This window comes from Microtus oregoni, unplaced genomic scaffold, assembly GCF_018167655.1.
Source record: "Microtus oregoni isolate MIOR12 unplaced genomic scaffold, Mior012 000021F_ref0000039, whole genome shotgun sequence".
NCBI lineage: Eukaryota > Metazoa > Chordata > Mammalia > Rodentia > Cricetidae > Microtus > Microtus oregoni.
In genome coordinates, this window is record NW_024543080.1 from 11,501,171 (window position 1) to 11,522,668 (window position 21,498).

A 21,498-nucleotide genomic window follows, 5' to 3' on the forward strand; every position below is an offset into this window, starting at 1 on the left:
GCATTTCTAGAATCCTTTTATAGTTACCAGTCTTCTTGGCTGTGGAGGCAGCTAAGGAAGACATTCTAAGCATGGAGGGGGGGGGGGGGGAGTATGGTTGTAATGTGTTTCCAAGTGAATAAACAGTATTGCTCACATGATAAAAATGGATGAGTATGAAATGATTTATTTTTTAGAAGAATTTTGAGATGTTTTATAAGTACAGTGTAATGGTTAGGATTTGTTCCTGTCCCAGGCTAATGTTGACAGGGACAAAGCCGGCATCTGTCTGAAATGTTTCCCCAAGGGCTTATTGAATGGCAAATATGATTCCTAGGGGAACGCCTGATGTTCAGACTTTCTGAAGTATATACAGTGGGAAGCCAGAATAAAGACTTATTCCACTGCTCTGAAAGTTTGGCGGCTATATTTGAGCTATACCTGTGGATTCTTATTTGTTTTTATAACATTAAATGTAGTTTCAAGAGCTTTTATTCGCTTCCATTATAATTGTAATGTGTACTTTATCTGTTCCTATATTGAAAAACTGGTGAAGTCCCTATTTATTTTGGGGGAGCTAGTATCATGTAGGACCAGTGGGACCTTTCTAAATTCTCTTGTTAATGTTATGATGGGAGAGATTTGTACCTGTTACTGTTGTGGGTTGTTTTCGATCTCAATATTTATTCACTGACTAAAATTCTTTATGTTAAGTCCAAGGCATTTTAAAACTAAGAAAAATTAACAATATGCATTTAAAGAGTTGTAACAACCCTTTCACTATTGTGCTGAGTGTAAAACTAAATTTCGGTGTGTTAAAAAATGTCAGAGAACTTAGCCAACAATGAGGGCAGAAATAGAGACTTACATAGATCTAATCTACATGGGAATAGAAAAAGACAAGGTCTACTGAGGAAATTGGGAGCATGAGGACCTTGGGGGAAGGGATGACGGGAGGGGGAGGGGAGAAGCAGGAAGTGGAGCAGAGAAAAATGTAGAGTTCAATAAAAATCAATAAAAAAAAAGAAAAAATGTCAGAAAGCAAAAAAACCCTAAGCCAAGAAAATGATGTTTACCTGTCCTTCTTCATCTTACCTGCCCTTCTTCATCACTCCAGCAGCCTGTGGTTTACAGTGTTAAGTGAAAACTTCAAGTAAGGACAACTTCCCATTATCTGAGGAGGTTCTCGAATCTTAATACACCTACGAGGGGAATATTTCACAAGACAAACTGGGATTCCTATTCCCTTGGCAATATTTTTACTGTTAAAGAGTGATTGTTAGGCAACAACAATGTCTTTTAGAAACATAGGGTGAAAAATAGGATGTTTCTCACTGTTTTCCAGTGCACAGCCTGTCATTCTGTGATTCAGGCACAGTAAGCCAGTATTCCTAGGAATTCTCAGAAATGTCAGAATTAGGATCGTTTTAAACATACTTCTCTCTATCTTCACAGCGTACTCTTTGGGTAACTACCACCACTTTATTGTAACAGTTGTAGATTGTCTCAGATCACAATGAGCTTGTGCCATTTCTCATCTCCTATTCCCTTTACCTCTCTCTTTCTTATCTTTGCTTCGTTGTCCCTTTATTCATATTCTTCTTCCTATTCATTCACTTTCAAACCACTCATTATATATTATTTAATACAGATACCTGTAGGGATTACACTGCCCATCAATTAATAAAGTTTTGTTTAAAAGTCCATTTCATTGTATGTCTTTCAGTTACGATTATTCAGCTTGTCTCACGTATCATTAGCCCCCCACTGCCTGTGTATGTCGGTGGCTAAGTACGTACATTAAATGCTGCACAGAGGGTGAATTGAGTGGACTTTTAAAAATATAAATTCATAACTTTCCTTTTGCTTTAAGATAAACCGATTGGGTTTTATAATGACCAGGGGTATTGTAAAAGTTACAATTCCAGGTGTGTCCTTGACATGTGTGAATTCCTGGACTCAACAGATAAACTTCCCCGCCAGCCAGAAGGTTTCTCCATTCAGAAAGGCCCTCTAACAGCTGGAAGAGCTGCATTCCAGTTAGTCCTTGATTAGATGGATGTCATTCATTGCCAGCATCCAGAATTATTCAAGCCAGCCAATCGCAACCTGCTACAGGAACCAGGAACACTTCATCCCCTTGCTACCACAAGGGCCCTGGCAGATCCTGTTAGGCCACTCTGCTCTGAATGTAGCTTTTGTGTTGTCCTGAGTATGTGTGATTAACAAGTTACAGGACAGAGAGGTAATGAGACAAATCCATCTTTATCTCCCCAAATAAGAGCAAGCACCATATTCTAATACAGTTCAATCAGACTTAGAGTATGACCTTTTTCCTTGACTTAAATTCCCTTTTATCTTCATACACAAACTCCAAAAGAGCAGAAAATTCTTTTTAGAGATTTGGATAAACTTGGGCTATCATTTGTGTCCCTTTCAGTTATTTTCACTAATGTGTGTGTGTTTGTATGCATGCTTTGAGGCCGATGACTTTGAACACAGTCAACAGAAGTTGCCTTTCCAATAATTTATCTAATAAAAGTTTAAAAGAAAAAAATCAAATTATTATGTTACCTACAAACTTTTGCCTATCAAATTGCAATTCATACTTGCGGATGTATTTCTAAAACCATCACTGTGCTAGAAAAGCTTTACTGGAAATTTTAGAAATGAGTGAGTTACTTTCAAACTCAAGAAGGAGTAGTCACAGCTCTCAAAAAATATAACCAATTAGTACTAAGTTTGCTATATGAAGTCTTAAACTAGTGAATTCATCCATCCATCCTGCTACTCACCCATCCCACCACTCACTTTTTCAGCATGTATTTATTGTGAATTTATGTAGAATAACTTTGCTACTTCAGTTGTTCATGAGAAGTCCTAAAATGTAAATATTAGTTATATACAGTAACAGAATACATATCCAACTAAATCAATTTTCAGGAATTTGGAGTTTGAAAATATTTACAATTTCTAAACCAAGGTCGAAGGACTCATAGGAATTTGCCGAAGATCACTAAGCTGTAAACCTCAGCGGCTGCAATGTATGTGCCCAGTACTGCATTATGAAAGTGGCTTAGTGAATGACGGTGACATCAAAAGCAATTCTATTTCAAGTGCCAAAATATATGAAATAATAAAAATGTCATAGGAGATGAAAGATGCATGTAGGTGGTCCTTCTATGGAAGAAGTCCATGAAGAAAACAGGTTTTGAGCAGAGCACAGGCATGGTTTAGTGTTTCTTTTATCTGTAATGGTGAAAGTGAAGGACATTTGTGTTAAAAAGGATGTCAGGCGAAAAGTCACCCAGCATTGGAAATGTAGTTAATGGACACTTCTGTCAGGAGGATGCTTTCATGAATTAGATATTAAATTGTCAAGATATAAGAAGCAAGGGCTAAATTAAAAGCTTCAAATGATAGAAAAAAGTTAGCGAAGGGGTGAATAAACTGGTTTGATGTTCGTGCCTTTTAAGAGTTAATAGGGCTCCACATACTTTCAAAATAATCGGAGGGTTAAAGACCTGAGAAGTCAAGATGAGCATTGAGTAAAAGGATTTTTGTCTGTATAGTGAGACAAAATTTTCTTTTTGCGAGAGTCAAAAACACTGCTCCAATCTGTATTATTTTTCTCATTTTTTATCCCACCTCAGCAAAATTGATTCCTATTAACGACTAGAACATGTGCATAATTGCTTGAACTAGTGTTAATAGTGATTACCATTTATTGACCGTCTACTGTGTAAGCATGCACTGTGATTCAAATTAAAACACGTTTTTCTTGTATTGGAGAAAGTGGTGTCTAGTTAGAATAGATGTATGCTTTTCTGAGTTTTGGAGAGAATATGAAAGTCATCCATCATCCGTGCCTACCAAAAGGAAGTGGGGTACTCATGTCCTACCGGCGTCTTAAGAGTAATTTGCCCAGGAAATTGACTCCTAGCTGTGCTTTGCGGCTGTCATTTCCTATATGAGAAGATAATTGTAATAGGGCCAAGCTGACAAGTGGTATTTTGATGTAAACAATGAGCAAACTGACAGATCAATAAATGCTGAGCAAGGCATGCTTCGCCTCAGATTATATTGACTTACTGCAAAAATAATGGAAAGACAAAATGAAAATGTGTTATGCTTTATCTGAGTTATGGTCATGGCAATAGAGAAGGTAATAGATTAACTCAGATAAGACTTGCCGCAAAAGAAGCATCGAGAACAACTTTGCGAAAATCAATTTGCAAGCGCCTTCATGAAATCAACTTTCTGAGAAACAATCTGCACACTTTGCTAAGAAAAATACCTGCCACCCTTACCCATAATAGAGGAGCAAGCAGGGCACGAAATACAATTTTATTTTAGCTAAGGTTTTGACCTTCAGCAGAGGTTATTTTAGAAATACCATTACTCTGAGACACCAAGTCGATATCGTATGGGGCCTAATATTAAAATCTTTAGAGTGCTTTTGCGGAAGAGAAAATAAACATGACAGTGATATGTACTTTAGGAGGTATGTATGAACTGTATGTCTGTCTGTCTTGCTCTGTGTCAGTCTCTTTCTTTTTGCGCTCTTCCCTTGCTCTCCTCCCCATCTCTCCCTCTCTTCTTTCTCCTTTTTCCTCACCCTACTTTTCTCTTTCCCTCCATCTATTTTTTTCTCTCAGATGTATACCATATCCAAAGAATTGATAATAAAGGCTAGAGTAATATAGCTGAGTCTTAAGGTGGATCAATTCCCAGTTTTCTGAGAAACTGCCATATTGATTGCCATAGTAGTTTTTTTTTCTTGGGCATATACACAAAGGATGATCCATCCTACCACAATTACACTTGCTCTACTATGTTCATAACAGCTTTATTCATAGTAGCCAGAAACTGGAAACAACAAAGATATCTGCAGTGGAGTATTACTTAGCTGGTAAAAAGAAATAATGCCACAAAATTTGCAGGGAAATGGATTGAACTAGAAAAACACCAGACCCAGAAAGACAAACATGGTATTAACTCACTTATAAGTTGATATTAGCTGGATTGAGTAAATTGTAAACATGCTATAATCCACAGACCCAGAAAGGTTAAATAATAAGAGTCCAAAGGGGGATGCATGACTCTCCCTGGGAAGGGGAAATAGAATAGATTTTGTGGGTGGACTGGGGGCAGGTGGGAATGAGAATAGGAGGATCAGGGGGCAAGGGTGGAAGGAGAGAGTATGAGGATGAGATAACTGGAATTGGTGGGCTTCTGGGGAATGATGCAGAAACCTGGCACAGTAGATTTGCCCAGGATTCTAAGATGGTGACCACACTGAGGACTCTTAATAACAGAGGACCTGGAACTGGCCATCTTCTCTGTAAGCAAGCAACTGCCAATGGTCGGGCTGGAACACCAGCCCAGTTGCAACTTTCAACTTACATTCTATCTTGCCTGCAAGACATGCTGGAACAATGGAGGCAAAGAACTTGTGGGATTGACCAACCAATGAGTGGTTTAAATTAAGGCCCACACCAAGAGAGGGAGTCCATACCCATCACTGCCTAGATGACTAGGAACCTCTATAGCCTACACACCTAGGATAGAAAAGAATTCAGTAAAATAATTCTCAATGATATTCTGCTATACTCATAGGTCATTAACAATCCCAATTATCATCAGAGAGGTTTCCTTGAGCAGCTGATGGGAGCAGATGCAGAGACCCACAGCCAAATATGAAGCAGAGAGATAGTCAAAATTAGAGATTTCCATTCAGTCCCTACCTTTTGGGCTCTGGCAACTCTACAAAAGAAAGGGATGAAGAAATATAGAAGCCAGAGGGTAGAGAATACCAGGAGAACACAGCACACAGAATCAACTAAGCAGGGCTTTTAGGGGCTCACAGAGACTGAAGCAACAATCACAGTCTTCAAGAGTTTGCAATAGGCCCTCTGCATATATGTTATGGTTGTTAGCTTAGGGTTTTGAGGGATTCCAAAGAGTGGGAGTGGGGTGTGTCTCTGACTCTTTGCCTGTTCTTGGGACCCCTTTCCTCATACTGAAGAATGTCTACAACCTTGATATGAAGGATTGTGCCTATTATTATTGTATCTTTTTATGCTATGTTCGTCTGATATCCCTGGGAGGCTTGTTCCTTTCTGACCTGAAATGAAGGAAAAATGGATCTGGGGGATAGGATGGGCAGATGGTAGGAGTGGAGGGAGGGGAGCTTCAGTTGGGATCTATTTTATAAGAGAAGAATAAATAAAAAGGAAAAGCTAAGAAAATGAAAGAAAAGCTCACGCAGATTTGTGAAAGTAGCAAGCAAAGTGTCGGAAAAGATTATAACACACTGCAAGAAAGAAGGCCAGAGGAGTGATTATGCTCAGGAGTCTTGACTACTGTTGGGCTTCCTTTATGAGACTCAAGAGAATGAGGATTTAGATGCTATGTATCATAGTTTATGTGGTTCTCTACATATTGCTTGATAGATTAGACCATAGTTCATTTTTCCTACCTTCTGTTTCCCTTCAATTCACCATATTATAACCATTTGCATATTTAATTGTGCTTAGACTGACGACATGGTAAAAAGCAGAATCTCCCTGAAAGTTTATTGGAGGGATGGGTAGGGGACAGGGAGGGAGAGACAGTCCCAGGGTAAACTATTAAATTATCTTCTGTGTTTGTCAGCACAGAAGATTATATATATATATATATATATATATATATATATATATATATATATACATTCTTCACAACTTGTATTTGCCAAAATACCCTGTGTTCTGGAAACAGAGGTCAAGAAGAGCAGAAATGTGATTGGGATAGCTGGCCTAATAATTAAGTAGAAGCAGAGTTGTTATACTCTAGAAGTAAGAAATAACATATATAGAATGTGAATATCTCTTTTTCTCATACAACTGTGGTTATAGACAAGTTTAAGAAATGCTCATGTAAGGAAAGCATGATTCCAAGGCTCTCAAGACTTGAGTTTGACCTTCACGTGGGACACTGTGACTAGAAAGAGGGAGGTGAAGAAAATACAACTTAGATAACAGAGGGAAATGATTTCAACCTTAGAGTCAATTTCTGTGTCAGGGTCTCTTCTTCATCTCCTTAACTCATCTGTAAACATTGTCCTGTTGTATCTCCAGGACTTTGAAGTAGGTCCAGGAGGCACAGGATGGATAATTGCACACATACAGCATTCAGGTCCTTACTCAAGCAAGGCTTTTTGCTGAACTGGGGGATATGGTTAGTGGAAGACCCCTTCTCCAACTCTTAATTTCTTTGTTTACTTCAACTTCACAGTGAAGGTTATCTTTTTCTAGTGGTGTCTAGAAGGAAATGTCAGAGAAAGACTCTAGTATCAGGTTTTGTCATTTTGCTCAGTGAAAAACTACTTTAAACTACTCAGTACCATTTTAGTTATCAGAGGTTTTACATAGCCTGCAGTTCAGTCTAATGCCTCTTGCTCAATCAAGCATCCCATCTTTTGCTTTCACAGCTTTCATACTCAGGAATACATTGCATAGTTAACTCCATCATAGAGAATCCAAAGTGATTACAGCTAAAGTATCTGTTTTATATACCTCACGATGTGTGTCATAAACCTGGACCTTATGAAAATTCAAAGTAAGACACACTCCAGACAAGTTAATAGAAAGTAATAGAATAAGAGGAAGGGAGAAAAAGTATCCAGAAGGGTAAGAACTGTTGGGACGGGACTGTCAAGAAAAGAAACAAAAGTAAAATAGTCATAAATGGTGACTTTGTTTACCACATTCTGGTAAACTAGTCTAAGGGACTGTGGAACTTACAAAGATTAAACTTAAGACCCTAAAAGAAATACCTTTGATTAAAAGGACAGTTACAGGAAGTACACTTTTAAAAAATCTTTACTTTACAGTATATCCTAAGCACGGTTTTCCCTCCCTCCACTCCCCCGTAGTTCCACCTCCCCTGACTTTCCTTCTTTCCCAGAACTACTTCCTCTCCATTACTTCTTCAGAAAAGAGCAGGCCTCGAAAAGACAAAACAACCAAACAAGACAAAGCAAGGTATAACAAGACAAGGCAAAAGTTTTCAAGATACCCCAATTATTTTATGTAGCAACATTTTCAGATTAGTGACCAAACATAGAGCACTGTGAGGGAAAATTAGGGCATGACAGAAGAAGGTTTTAGAAAAAATACGGATTTAGATATGCACGTTCCATTGTTTAGGGAACAGTAGCTATAACTTCATCTCATGAAAACTTATTTATCTTCTGAGATAATTCGGCTACTTGTAAGGGGATGTTATAGGTTATACTGCTCCCTTTTCTCATAGCTAGTTTACAAGCTATCTGGCAAGGGCATCTCAAGTAGAGAAGGTTTACTCTGTCTCCCAGTTTAAGAAGCAATAAAGTGCATCAAGAGAAAGGCAGGCAGCAGGAGCCCCAGAGTGCTGGTCACATCGTCTGTATTCAAGAAGCAGAGAGAATGCCTTGTTCAGTTTGCTTTCATTTCTATACTCAGTGAGGACCCCAGTTAATAGAAACATGTCACCCACATTTAATGTAATTCTTACTTAACTAAACCTCTCCATCAAAATATACAAGTGCGCGCATGCGCGCGCGCGCGCGCATGCACACACACACACACACACACACACACACACACACACAAATGTATGTGTGTTTGTGGGGGGCAGTGTGGGTTCATGTGTGTGTACCTTCAGAAGCCTGTTTCCTAAGTGATTCTAGTTAGGTTTAGAATTAGGATTAACAACCATAGGACAATGGTTAATTACAGAAGGAAATAACTCTTTTGTAAACAAGGGACTCTGCTCATCCTTAAATAGAACATTTATATCAGACTCCCAACACCACCATGAAAGCTCAGGGAAAACAATATGACAGAGGAGGCAGAAAGGAGATAAGTGCCAGTGGATGGGGAGTAGTGCTCTCTTCTGTACAGAGCATGGTGACCACAACCACAGTCTCACAACACTTTTACTTACTTGAAAAAGACCTTCTTAAGATCAAGCTAGCCTAAATCCCCACATGGGTGGGGTAGATGCTTTCCAGACTCCTCCCCATTCTGAGGAGCTGTTGGGAAAGGGAGAATCATTTGTCTTGATTATTTGGCTTCTGGTTGACTTCCTGTAATTCAGTGAATTGTCTCACACTTATGCACTTATGGACAAGAGGACTTAGTAATTTATTAAAAATAAAAAAAGCAAGTTGGGGCCAATTATGGGAAGATATAGGGGGAGCTGGTGGGGAGAAATTAGTGTAGAAATAATTATATTTCATTGTGTATATGTATGCAATTCTAAAATTAATGAAAATTAAAATAGAAGTAAGGCATACCACCACATGAAAGCTTATTTGTTCAGTGTCTACATTGCATGCATAGAAATTTTAAATTGTGAAACAGATAGGAGCTAAATGGAAAGATTAAGACTGTCATAAAATAAAGAGGTCATAGCAGAAGTGCTGAAAATATCATTAGGTTGGAAAATCTCTTTCTCCATAGAACTGAAAATAGATATAAAACTTGTTACGTGATGACAGAACTGTGGCCTGTTCTGGAGAGTGCAGAGATGAAACTTAGTTGGTGGACATGTCAGATTTACTTTCGACAATTGTCCTATTCCTGTGTGCATGCTATTCTTAAAATGTGAAAAGCACCAAGTATTTTAATTCTCAAATATTGAGAGCTTACATTGGTCAACAGCATACAATTTTGACTATTTAAACTTTCTTGGATTACTGATAGGCAACCTTTTAAGTTTATCACATCATATGTCACATCCAGGTAACAGATCAACATAGTTTAAATAGTGCCCTTTGGATTTGTACTGCCAGCAGAGGCAAATGAAAGTTTTCTCTGCTTAATTGCCCTCGATGGAGGGTTATCGCTAATAACATAGCTGTGCCGCTTGAGGTTCAATGCCCTCCTTGGCTGACATTTTTATGTTTGAATTGCTTTGACTATTTCAACCAGATTGTAAGAGCCCTAGGCAGAGATCAAGTCATCTTCTGAGTCGATACAGAGTAAAGCGCATTGTCTGTATGTTGCAAACAATTCAGGAATTAAACTTCGCAGAGAGTCTTGCCTGTCTGACATCTGCTGAATAACGGAGGCAATTGAAGGGACAAAATAGATTCTTGCTATAATGTTCTTACTTTTTCTGGACTTAATACCATTAAGCTTATTTTTCCTCTTCTGCATGTGTCTGTACCAGTGCTTGGGCCTTTGCAGAGTGGATTTCTTCAGTCTTTCCTGCTTCTCGATTGTTCTATTTCTCCCTGATTTATAGTATTAGGCTTGTAGCGCACACACTTTCACTCTCCATTCAACATCTGTCCCCCTTTTATGGCACCCTTCAGAGAACGGAGAGTGAGAGGAAATATTAATAAATGGGGAACCTGCCTGAGACATGAAGATATTCCCCATACAAAAGCTCTCATTATATGAAGGAATGAGCTATTCTAATTTTTAGTTGTCCTTGAAAAGTAATGGTATGCAATTAATAATATGCTAATTCATTTCATTCTCTGTTCCATATGGTATTGATTGAGTTTCATGTTAAATTTGCCCTTCTGAAGATGATTAAAAAATAATCTTTGTTATTGAGAAGTTTTAAAGCAGAGAGGTTGTAATCTTTGGGCAGAAACATGGTTTAAATGTGCAGAGATAAGATTAAATATGTATTGAGTATTTATTTTGCATGCTACTGGCATTCTAACGTAAGGATTACATTTTCCATATGGATGACAAAACTGATTTGAGTTTTTAAAAGATCTTCATTTAAGGGTTTTCCTTCAGACAGATCGGTAAAGCATATTACCCTGAGACAGGGATCAATAACAAACCTACTCAATTGACTTGAACTTCAAAAATAAACTCAGGTTATAAGTATGTTTCCTTTCTACAACTATAAGAATTACCTCCGCTTTCCAGCAATTTTGGTCTCATTTTCATTGAAAACCTGAAGCTTTCTGCTTGAAGTCATCATTGACAGGTTTATAAATTGATGTTGGTTACAATGTGTTCAGCTTGTTGGCAGCTGTTGGTGTTGATTGAGCTTGTGACTCTTCCTGCACCACTGGATGTGAAAAATGGGTAGCCTCGTGCATTTGCTTTCTCTCTTTCCAATAATTAAGGAGACACCATACATAGCTAGGTAGGGTGGCATAACATTTAACCACCAGCATTCCACTAAATGCCAAGGTTTCCTGCAGTCTCTGTCTGAAGGCTTAAATGTTGCATAAGACTGGTGGGGGAATGCTGGATAATTAAAGCCACGAGGAGCACTCAGTTAACAGGGAATGGGAAATAAGTATATAAATCCCAAGTTCTCATCCCTTGAGTGGACCAGCTCAAAGGCATGTTCCTCCTGAATGTCGACAAGGCTGAGCCCCTGATGTCCCACTCTGTTGCCTGCAATGTCTGCTTGCTCATAAGCACAATTGCTTTTCTGTCCCTCATTTTCTCACCTTCACTTCTTCATGCAGTCACTGAAATCAACAGAGGAGCGACTATCAAGGTAGAGTGAATATTAGGGTTTTTCTCGCCTTGGATTCAAATTTGGATGCAAAGTCACCCCTCTCCTATCACTTTAAAGGCAGAACCTACCAACATTTGACAGAGTTCCAGTTCCTTACCATAAAGGACTCAGACATTTACCTTTCATGGTTGCCCCCAGGGGCTTACCTCCTTTTGGGAAGATACCACTTATTAGACCTGTTGTACCAAATTTCACATCCCTTATGGCCTGAACACATGTGCCCAGGGATAACCTTCCAGTCATAGTGTGACTTCCTGACATAGGTTGCTTGGTTTCTGTTAGCCCACTAGTGAGAACTATTATTAGAAAATCAACTGTGAACTCCAGTACAGCATGCAGCCTCCAGGCTTGTCTCCCTCTATTCCTACATCTGCTGGCCATGGGACCATGCTTATGTGATTCCGCTGTCACCCATCACCCTTCCCACTCATGTGTCTGTCAATGGTAACCACTTCTCTCACGCGTTTTCTTGTGTCATCCCTATGACATACCAAAACTTTTTTCTTGGTTAGTCTTTCATAATTAGAGGTTACTTTGGGATGAATAAGGTGGATAAAGGTCACACAGGAGCCACGGTGTGTTTGCTATGATGAACAAGTTTCCTGTGTGAGGGAAAACTGGTCAAGGGTCAGTCACACAGCCTAAAAGGATAAAGCAACATCCTACACAAGGTTCATCATAAATATCAATGATCAAATTCTCTGGACTGTTGGCAAGCTTAGAGTTTAAGAAAGCTATCTATAGAGAAACAAGACAACTAGAGTAATAAACATAATACCAGGGGGTGGTAGTGAATTTGGAGGGCAGCTTTATTTTCTTTATGTGCTTTGATTGTAAAGGGAGAGTACATTTTTCCTCTCCCAGTCTCCCTTTCTCTCTCTTCTTCTCTTTCCCTTTCTCCCATCTCTTCTCTGCTGAGACTTGAACTTAGGGTCTTGCCTTTTCTAGAACTGTATTTTACTTCTGACTGTGCCCCATCTTTGCTTACTTTTATTTAGTTTTATTTTGAGACAGGATGTTGCTAACCCTTTCTCCTTCTTTGGTTTGGGGAGTTGAAAATTTCAGAGACGCATATTGCCACGACATTCACTGCATTTTTAACTTTTAACCTTGAGATAAGGGACATGACAGAACTTTGGGTTGACTTTTTAGAGCTCTGAAAACAGTAGTCTTAGAAGATTTGAATATCACCCTTTAAGTTATGACATAACTATCAATGAGCATTATGGAAAGATATTAATGATAACCAGAATACATGGCCTAGAAGCAGTGATGGAATTCATTGAGAAGAATTCATCGATTCCTCCCAATGACCTATTTGGGAAAACTTGGCCTTTTTGTCCTTTTATAGGTTAAAAGTCCTGTTTTTTTTAATTATTATTTTAGGTTGTGGCACTAGGCATTTCTACCAGAAGGCATAGTAGTAGTCTTAGTAAATTGTTCAGTTATTCTAGTTTCTTTTGACATTAGACTAATAAGTAGTTAAAATAGTTACTATACTATTAAGACAACTCATTATAACAAGGAGATGAAGTGTGTGCTGTGTGCAAAAGACAGAAATCTGTGTGCACAGGGCTTGTAAATTCCCATGAATCCCTAATACTTTTGAATTTAATAGTAAATGACAATGGGCTTCTGAAGCCAACACAAAGATGCAATAACCACGGCTTATAATTCTCAGAGACAAGCTCAAGTACTGCCTAAGGTAGTTACAGACAATAGAATGACTGGTAGGCAGGAAGAAATGTACAATGTCAATTATGGCCTCAGTATCACCCACAACAGTGAGAACTATGGCTTGCCCCATTACACTTTCCGTTGGAAGTCCCCATTATTTTTCTTGTGAGTCTTGAATGCTTTTTTAGAAATTTTTATGGCCCATCAACTTGAAGAAGCAGTGATGGGGTAAATTGAACTTTGAGCATTGCCAGTGACAGATTGGAGCGGATGCTATTGGAACCCCCAACATATCTCCTTCAGTTCTGCCTGTGGCAGTAGCACTCACTGTTGGGGTAAAGGTACATCTTGATGGTATCTGTTTTTTTTTTTTTTTAAATTCCCTGGCTCTCTCTCTAAAAATTGATGGAATAATTGCTCTTTCCCAATGATTGGTAAGAATTTAAGCACAGACTCCTATAAATTACAATCACCTTATGTAGAACAATGGTGACTCCTTTCTGTTTTTGTTTTTTCTTCCAAGTAGAGAAGCAGAATTGAGTCCCTGGTATTTCAATAGATAATGTCAACGTGCTGATAGTTCATGCCCCATAACTTTCTGTACCCATCGAAAGTCTTAGTCTAGGATAGTTGTATCATGATTCTATTTTTAATGAATTTTTTTGTACAATATGTTCTGATCACACTTTTGCCCTCTTCAAACCCCTCTCAGATCCTCACTAACTCTCCACCCAACCAACTCAATGCCCTTTATCTCTCTCTGAAAAAACAAGCAGACATTTTTTTTTTTTACCCGATCCTAAGTTGGCAACCAGTCATTATTGGGAAGACCAGCTTTAAGGAACTTCTAGTCCAATATCTTAAGAAAACTGGCCTAAAATGAGCTATGAGCTATGTATTGTCTACTTAGAAAAGATAGAGTATAATTAAATTTTGGTCTTACTGTGACCTCCAACACTGCAGTACCCAACACAGGTTTCCCTTGCCAACAACCTGTGATCAAGGGACATTCTAAGTCTTGTGTGTTTTCTCATGAAGATTTTCATTCTGTTGTTCTGAGTCTTCAAGCGCAAGTCATGGTAGCTGATTAGTTCTATAGCAAACAATAAAAAGCCATCTTTTTCTCATTTGGGTTGTTGCATATTTATTTCCATAAATATAAGAGCCTATGAACTATTTTTGACAAATAGAATAAAAAACTGAGCCAAAAGAGATTATATAGAATTTGTTTAAGTTCAAGGTGGAGACTGGCATGGCTTAGATCATAAACCAGTGTACACAACTCTATAGCTTGTTTGAACCTCTATTTGCACAAGTTCAGCATTCAGATTCTATAACTGTTTGACTTTGGAAATGTTGAAATTTTCCAGTGACCCCCACAATTCATGAAATTAAGGACAGCTAAAGAAATCTCTGTACACTTTGTCTGTGTTTAAGAAATGGTTTACTCTGAAGAATCTACCTACAGCTGCCCTACATAGGTAAGACTCATAAGTGCTTCTTGCTTATCTCTGCCAAATGGGCACAGACCTTCCACATTCTACTTCTGTGCCTCATAAAAAGTTAACTGGCTTGTTTGTCCCTTTTATAAGCTGGAAGATGATGCTATTAAGTTGACTTGACGTTTGGTAATCTTTGTCCTATACTATGGAGCTTTGACCATTTCTAACTTAAACCACCAAACAAATTTACTTTCATGCAGTCTTTTAGGAATCAGCCATCAGCAGGAAGTCCAGTTCTTGCTCAACTGTTCTACTACAATAACTCCTCATATTCTGTAGCTATGTTTCCTCTTCATTGTGAAGGAAAATTCCATTCTATCTAAGAAAGCAAAGGTTCTTGTAGTGATCTTGTGGTCAGTATTCTTCCTACTGTTGCAATTCCTTCTACTTAAATAGTACGTTAAAATTACAGCAACCCTTTCATATAAATTCTTTTAGCCAATCCAGTATTTTAAAAAATTGATTTGTCAGACAAATAATCAAATCCATATAATCAATTTAATAAGTTCTATTTGTATGGAAAAGTTATATAGAGGATGAAATTAACTTCAGCCACATATTTTGTTTCATTTTATTCAAATATTATCAGCATGCAATAAGTATAAAAGTTACCAATAAACTATTTTATATATCCTTTTACATACATTTTTGACATTCTGTGTGGAGTTTTATGCTTACAGAATCTCTTAGTTTAGAGTGGCTACATTTCACGTGCTTTTAAAGTAAGTGCTATTTGGGTCACCAAAGTGTGTTGGTGTGGTTTGGGAAAGTTATTTTATTATTCCCTTTTTAAAACCTGGGTTCAGCTTAGCTTTTCCTTTTTCTAATTTTCATTTGTTTGCATACTTTAGCCTCTCCTTTTTTCCACTGAATGAGTTCGCATAGTTTTTGTTTCTAGAGTTACTACAAGAGACATATTTTCTGTTTCTGACTTACATAAACATCAAGTCCTTTGACTGGAGAGAAGACAAGACACAAGATAAAATAAAGATTCTTTTTCTGTTATATTTTATCTCAGCTGAAGGGAAAGTGACATTAAAAACAACAACAAAAACCCACTGCAACTATTTAACCCAAGTGCACAGAAATACTGAATATAATAACTCTAAACTGTTTCCTAATCAGATGATCTCAGTGTGAGGTTGTTTGCATAGTTAGCACTGACTTTTAGTTGGCAGGCTGTAGGAGACAAAAGGGTAGCCAGGGGAGAAATGTATTAGTCTAACAAGTGTTGATTTGCATTTCCTTGAAGTTCTTTCCCTTATTCCCTTTTAAAAAAAAATCTGATAAAATAATACCCAATACTTTAATATCCATATTTGAGTTCAGGGTCATATATGCAGTGGTAGCAGGAACTGAAAAGCCCTGCAGTGGCTGGAGCACAGCTCTGAGGATTACTCTGAAACATCACCACACACAGATGCTGAGAACATGAAATTCATTTGAGACAGATTGCTGCTTCCGTGATCCATGTTTCTCAGCAACTTTCCCCAAGTATACCCACACATACTGTCCCTGTCATCACTACCATGGTCTTATTCAGTAAGGACTCACAGAAGTTGTCTCCCTGACCCACCAAAAAGCAAAATCATGGGAGCAGGGTCCATAGGCTCTCTCTCTCTAAGGGAACGTTTAGGAATCATATTCTAATTCAGATTCTGTTTCTTTTTTAGAAAATATTTATTTTTATGTGTATAAAAGTTTTACCAATGTATATTGTGTGCACATAGTATCCCCAGAGAACAAAAGAAGATGCTGAATCTCCTCAAACAGAAGTTACAGACAATATGTGAGCTCTCTTGAGTCCTGGAAATCATACCTTGGTCCTCCACAAATGCACAAATCCTCTTCACCACTCAGTCATTTCTCTAGTCTCTCGATTTTGTTTATTTACACTTATTTTCCTTTTTAGTTTCATTGCTCACAAAACAGCTTGAATTTCATGCTATTTAAGGGGAAATTTTAAATTATTTAATTCCAGCAAATTTATTTAGAATTTGGTATGTGCCAGGCTTTATGTTCAGCATTGCATATGCACAACTGCATAAAACAAACCTAAATACCTAGAAGGGATGTAGACAACCCTTAAATGTATTTATTTAATAGAAATATAGTCAGCGTTGAAATGCTCCTAAGATATGGGTATGTCAGTAATAGCAATTGGTTTCATTGGGTGATGAAAGTGTCTGGAGGAAACGAAATATGGCACCCACATTTGAAAGAATATTCGAAGGAATTCATGAAGACCAGTAAAGGAAAGATCGCCAGATGCCCTAGTTATAGGAACTAGTCAGCCGGGGATGTGCTGAGTTCAAGCCACTAGGGTAAAATCAGAGACAGAAAGACATGATCTCAAAGCTGTCAATGTGGTCAGGTGTGATTCTGTTGGAAAGTCATACGAAAATATCCTCCCACCCCCTTTCTTTTCTTTGTTCCCAGTTGTGACCAAAAAAGACAGTGGTGATAGTATATTGTGTTTGGGAAAGGGCACATCATCATATGACCTGCAGCTTACAATTGGTTTTAAAAGAAATTTTGACATATTTTGAGGGAAATAATTTAACATGGCAATTAACAAATATTTATTTTTCTGTTGCATATTATTTTAATTTTATAGTTCTTTCTCCAAGTCCCTTTTTATTTGGTAATGTGAAGAAATTTGTGATTGAGCTGTTTTTATTGTCTTTGTTGGAGTGAATCTAGATACAAAGCAAGGCTCTCTTTCTCCTAAGATGACCACTCTGGGGAACTTCAATTACTTTTTATAGTCAATCAAGACTGTGAAGAAAAGAACCCAAACCCATCAAAGACAACAGTTCTGTCTATAAATTTATAAAATGTACTGTGTACGTTTCTAGCATTTATCTCTGCATGGGAGTCTATGGATTCATAGACAAAAATAAGTTAAGGAGAGCCTAGCCTGTATGACGCTAATAGGGACAGGAGGAGAAGGACAAGAAGGATACAGAGCAAAGGTCTGCTCACCAGAACCCCGTGCAGAAGGGCCCACAGATGTCCATCATTAAACCTGAAGACATGAGAACCTAGTCCAGTATTTCTTCAAAAATTAAAAAGAAATGCGTATCTGACACACAGTATAATATGGATGAGACTTGAGAAAGTACCAGTGAAAGAAACCAGGTGAAAATGCTTCTTATTGTATGCTTCCATCTGTATGAAACCTCTAGATTAGGAAAAACCACAGAGAAAGAAAGATTAGTGGTCTCAGGCAAAAGAGGGAGGGAGAAATGGGGCATAACAGCTTAATGGAGACCATTTTTCTTTATAGAATGATGAAGATGCCCTGGACTTAGTACTGATGGCTGCGCAATACTTTGCAGATCCTGCAAACCACTGAAGCCTGCACTCTAAAGTGGATAATATGGTGAATTCTTAGAGTACATAAGTTTTATGTCATGAAAGAAAGCACAATTACAAATTACATGCATCCACACTAAAAGAAAAAAAGATATAAATATCGTGGCTGCCAGCAACATATCCAGAAGGAAAATAGCACTCATACATACAAACACTAAAAATTTTTCACAGAGAATATTTATATGTGTGTGTGCATGTGTGTGTATGTGCATATTTTTATGTTAGTGAGAGAGAGATGGACAGACAGACAGTTAGAGAAAGACAAGCAGAGAAAGATACTGAGAGAATCCCACATATAGGCACACAGAAGCAGGCAGAGAAACAGCAAATACACAGACACCAAGATTTGGGTAGGGGTATAATTCTATACTGAAAGATAATAACATCAATGTAATCAATAAAATACATAAGTAGGAGAAATCGACACACCCCTGAAGCAGATTTAGGCTGTAAACAGATACTTATTAAATTGTTGCTGTGGCACAATAATAATTGTTTAGACACTTAATCCACTTAATTGCAAGGTAAGAAAACATACAAATGGCTACATTTGGAATTTTGGATTTGTATAACTATTATAACAATACAGAGATACTTAACTTTACTGCCCATGAGGTTGCCTTGTGAGTAAGTCATCAGAGCATCCACATTGTGTGAAAAGGAGTGACATTTTCTCAGGAATAATTTGAATAGTTTTCTCTATATCATATTTGGCCTTGATTTTTATATAGTAGAATGTGGTTTTATTATTTCAATTGATCACATTATTTTAATAAAAGGATGCTGTAATATTGTCATGCTTTGTAAGCCTGCTATTAATTCTAATAAGAATTTAATAAGAGTGAAAACTTTTGGGAATTTGAGCTGAGAGTTTCCAGATGTTCAGTGTAAAGATGATGTGGCTTAGGTGTAATTGGAAACTGTGGTGCTTTCTTACAAAGGAGCTTAGCATCCTCTGGTCAATACCTGTTTTGTGACTATATGTCCTACGTGGCTGTCCTCTGTTGTTTTATTTGCTTTGCATGTATTTTTATTTTTATGGTTGAAATCTTGCATTTGTGCAGAACATATGCTGTCATATCACCACCGAGCATCATAAGAAAGAAAGTTTAAGTTTATGTATTGGCGCTGGAGGAAAAATACCTGCTCTCTGCAGCAGTTCAACTTCACCTTATTCTTCCAAGGTTATGCACTTTACTGCATTCATGTAAGAAGGCTTCCAGCAAAGTGTCTCCTTATTATGAATGAGGACCTCTTATTGTTCACAGGAGTGCTGGATGCCACCTCTTTTCAGCTTCACTTCTTTTATTATCCTCTTTTATCTCGTTCACTTTCATCTTGTGCTTTCTCTTTGCCTTATAAAATGAGTAAGCTGCAAGCAAGAAGGGGGAAAGGCCATGACTCAGATGGTGGCCAATGGAAGCTTCTATAGCATTTCTGTCTTTTGATGGGGGTTGCAAGGTAAAACACAAAGGTGCTGCAATTTTTGTGAAATAGATGAAAGCATAGTTAAGGCTAATAAATATGTTCAATTAAAGGCAATTAAAATTAATGCTTGAGATGATTTTGTCATTTTATTTGGTGAGTTGTGGGATAAAAATGGACAAAAGGAAGTGGGAAAGAGCTCAAGAGATTCTCCCTGTTTTAATGATAAAGAAAAATGGTTTTACTTTGGTTAAACTATTTTAATTCAGCAGGCTGTGTTAGCCATGAAATTACTGTCATGGAAATGTTTATTGAATGAGTGGAAATAAAATTGGTTTCTCATTGGCATCTAAAGAAAATCAATTCCCACTTACTAGTGGATGTGTGAAGCAGTTGTAATAGCTACCAGGTTACCAGCTGTACTATGGTATCAGTCATGTTCCTTGCCTTTCCATGGGGGGAGGGTGACATTATTGATTAATCACTTCTTTTTCCTTCTTCATTTTTCAGAACTTCATGCTATCCTATTGATTTTACTTTCGACTTTCTATGTGAGTTTTCTGATATTTCCATAGATAATTCTTTGAATCTTGATGTGTGCTGTCTTTTGACTTATACTCTAGCCAAACAATATGATTTTCATAGACTCATACCTAAGTCCTTTCATCCCAAATGCTCACCTTTATACATCACTTTAATGAACACACACATATTTATCATCTTCCAATTTTACCAGAAGTTCATAGTTCTTATGAATTACTTTATCTCACAAAATTCTATAGATTCTTGATATTGTACATATTAAACACAGTATGTTTAAGATGGAAATCATATACAGTTGTCTGTTTAGCTATAGGTTTTCTATTAATGGATTCAATCAAGTAGTGAAAAATGTATTTCTGTTATATGTGTCTAGACCTTTTACTTATAATCATTCCTAAAACATTTTAGTGTACCAAACATCTGTAAAACAATTGGATTGTATCAGGTATTATAAAGAATTTGGGCATAATTTAAAGGTAAGTGGACAGGAAAGTGTGTACTTGTTAAATGCAAATCTTAACCTATTTTACTGTAAAGTATTTAGGCTTCCTCATATTTTAGTGTTTGAAAGGAGCCCTGACCCCAGTCTCTTGAGAATACCAAGGGATGACTATATTTAACTTCAATTTCTGCTTTCTTAACCTGGAAACCTGGGAATTATTCTAAGATTTTCATTTTCTTTTATCTTTTACCCCCATGTTACCTGCAGTTTTCCCACTTCATTTTCTTGTTTTGTTGCCCATGTCTAACAAAATGACTATCCCTTTCAGTCCATCCACTCATTACTAGAATGACTAAATCAGTGTTGCACTCATCTGATGCTTAAAATATTCAAATTGCTTTTCATAACTGAGACTACTAGACTTGTGTAGCTATAAAGCATGTGTGTTTATGATTTACGCTTATATAGTCTCTCCTTTCTTTGCCATGCCTGTACCCTAAACCCAGAGATGCAATCTTTATTATTGTCTCAGTTTCTCAAGTAAAATCAAGGTTATTTACTCTTCATTAGGCTTTATGAGACTTCTATTTTCCATTATTCAAGACCTAGATTGAGGTCACCTTTTGTTATATTTGTCTATCCCTTTCCATTCCAAAATGATGATTAATAAATTAACACATTAATTTTATTTACATAAACCCTTTCATATCTCAGTTGTTATTCTTTATGAGTTCCTTAAACTCCTTAATTTTTCCATGTTAATGAGGATAAAATGAGGTGGTCCATACTTGTAATTCTAGAAAATGGGAGGTGGAGGAAGGAAAATCATGACTTTGAGTCTTGTTGTGCTACATTGAAAAGCTCTGTAAAGAAAGAAATAAAGAAAGAAAAAAAGAAAGAAAGAAAGAAAGCCCACAACAATGATGATATTGTCTTTAATGGAGGATTTGGAGAATTAAGTGACAAGGCCAAATAGCATTATGGGAAATAACTCTAGTAATTGTGTTCTAGCCAGGATTTCAAACA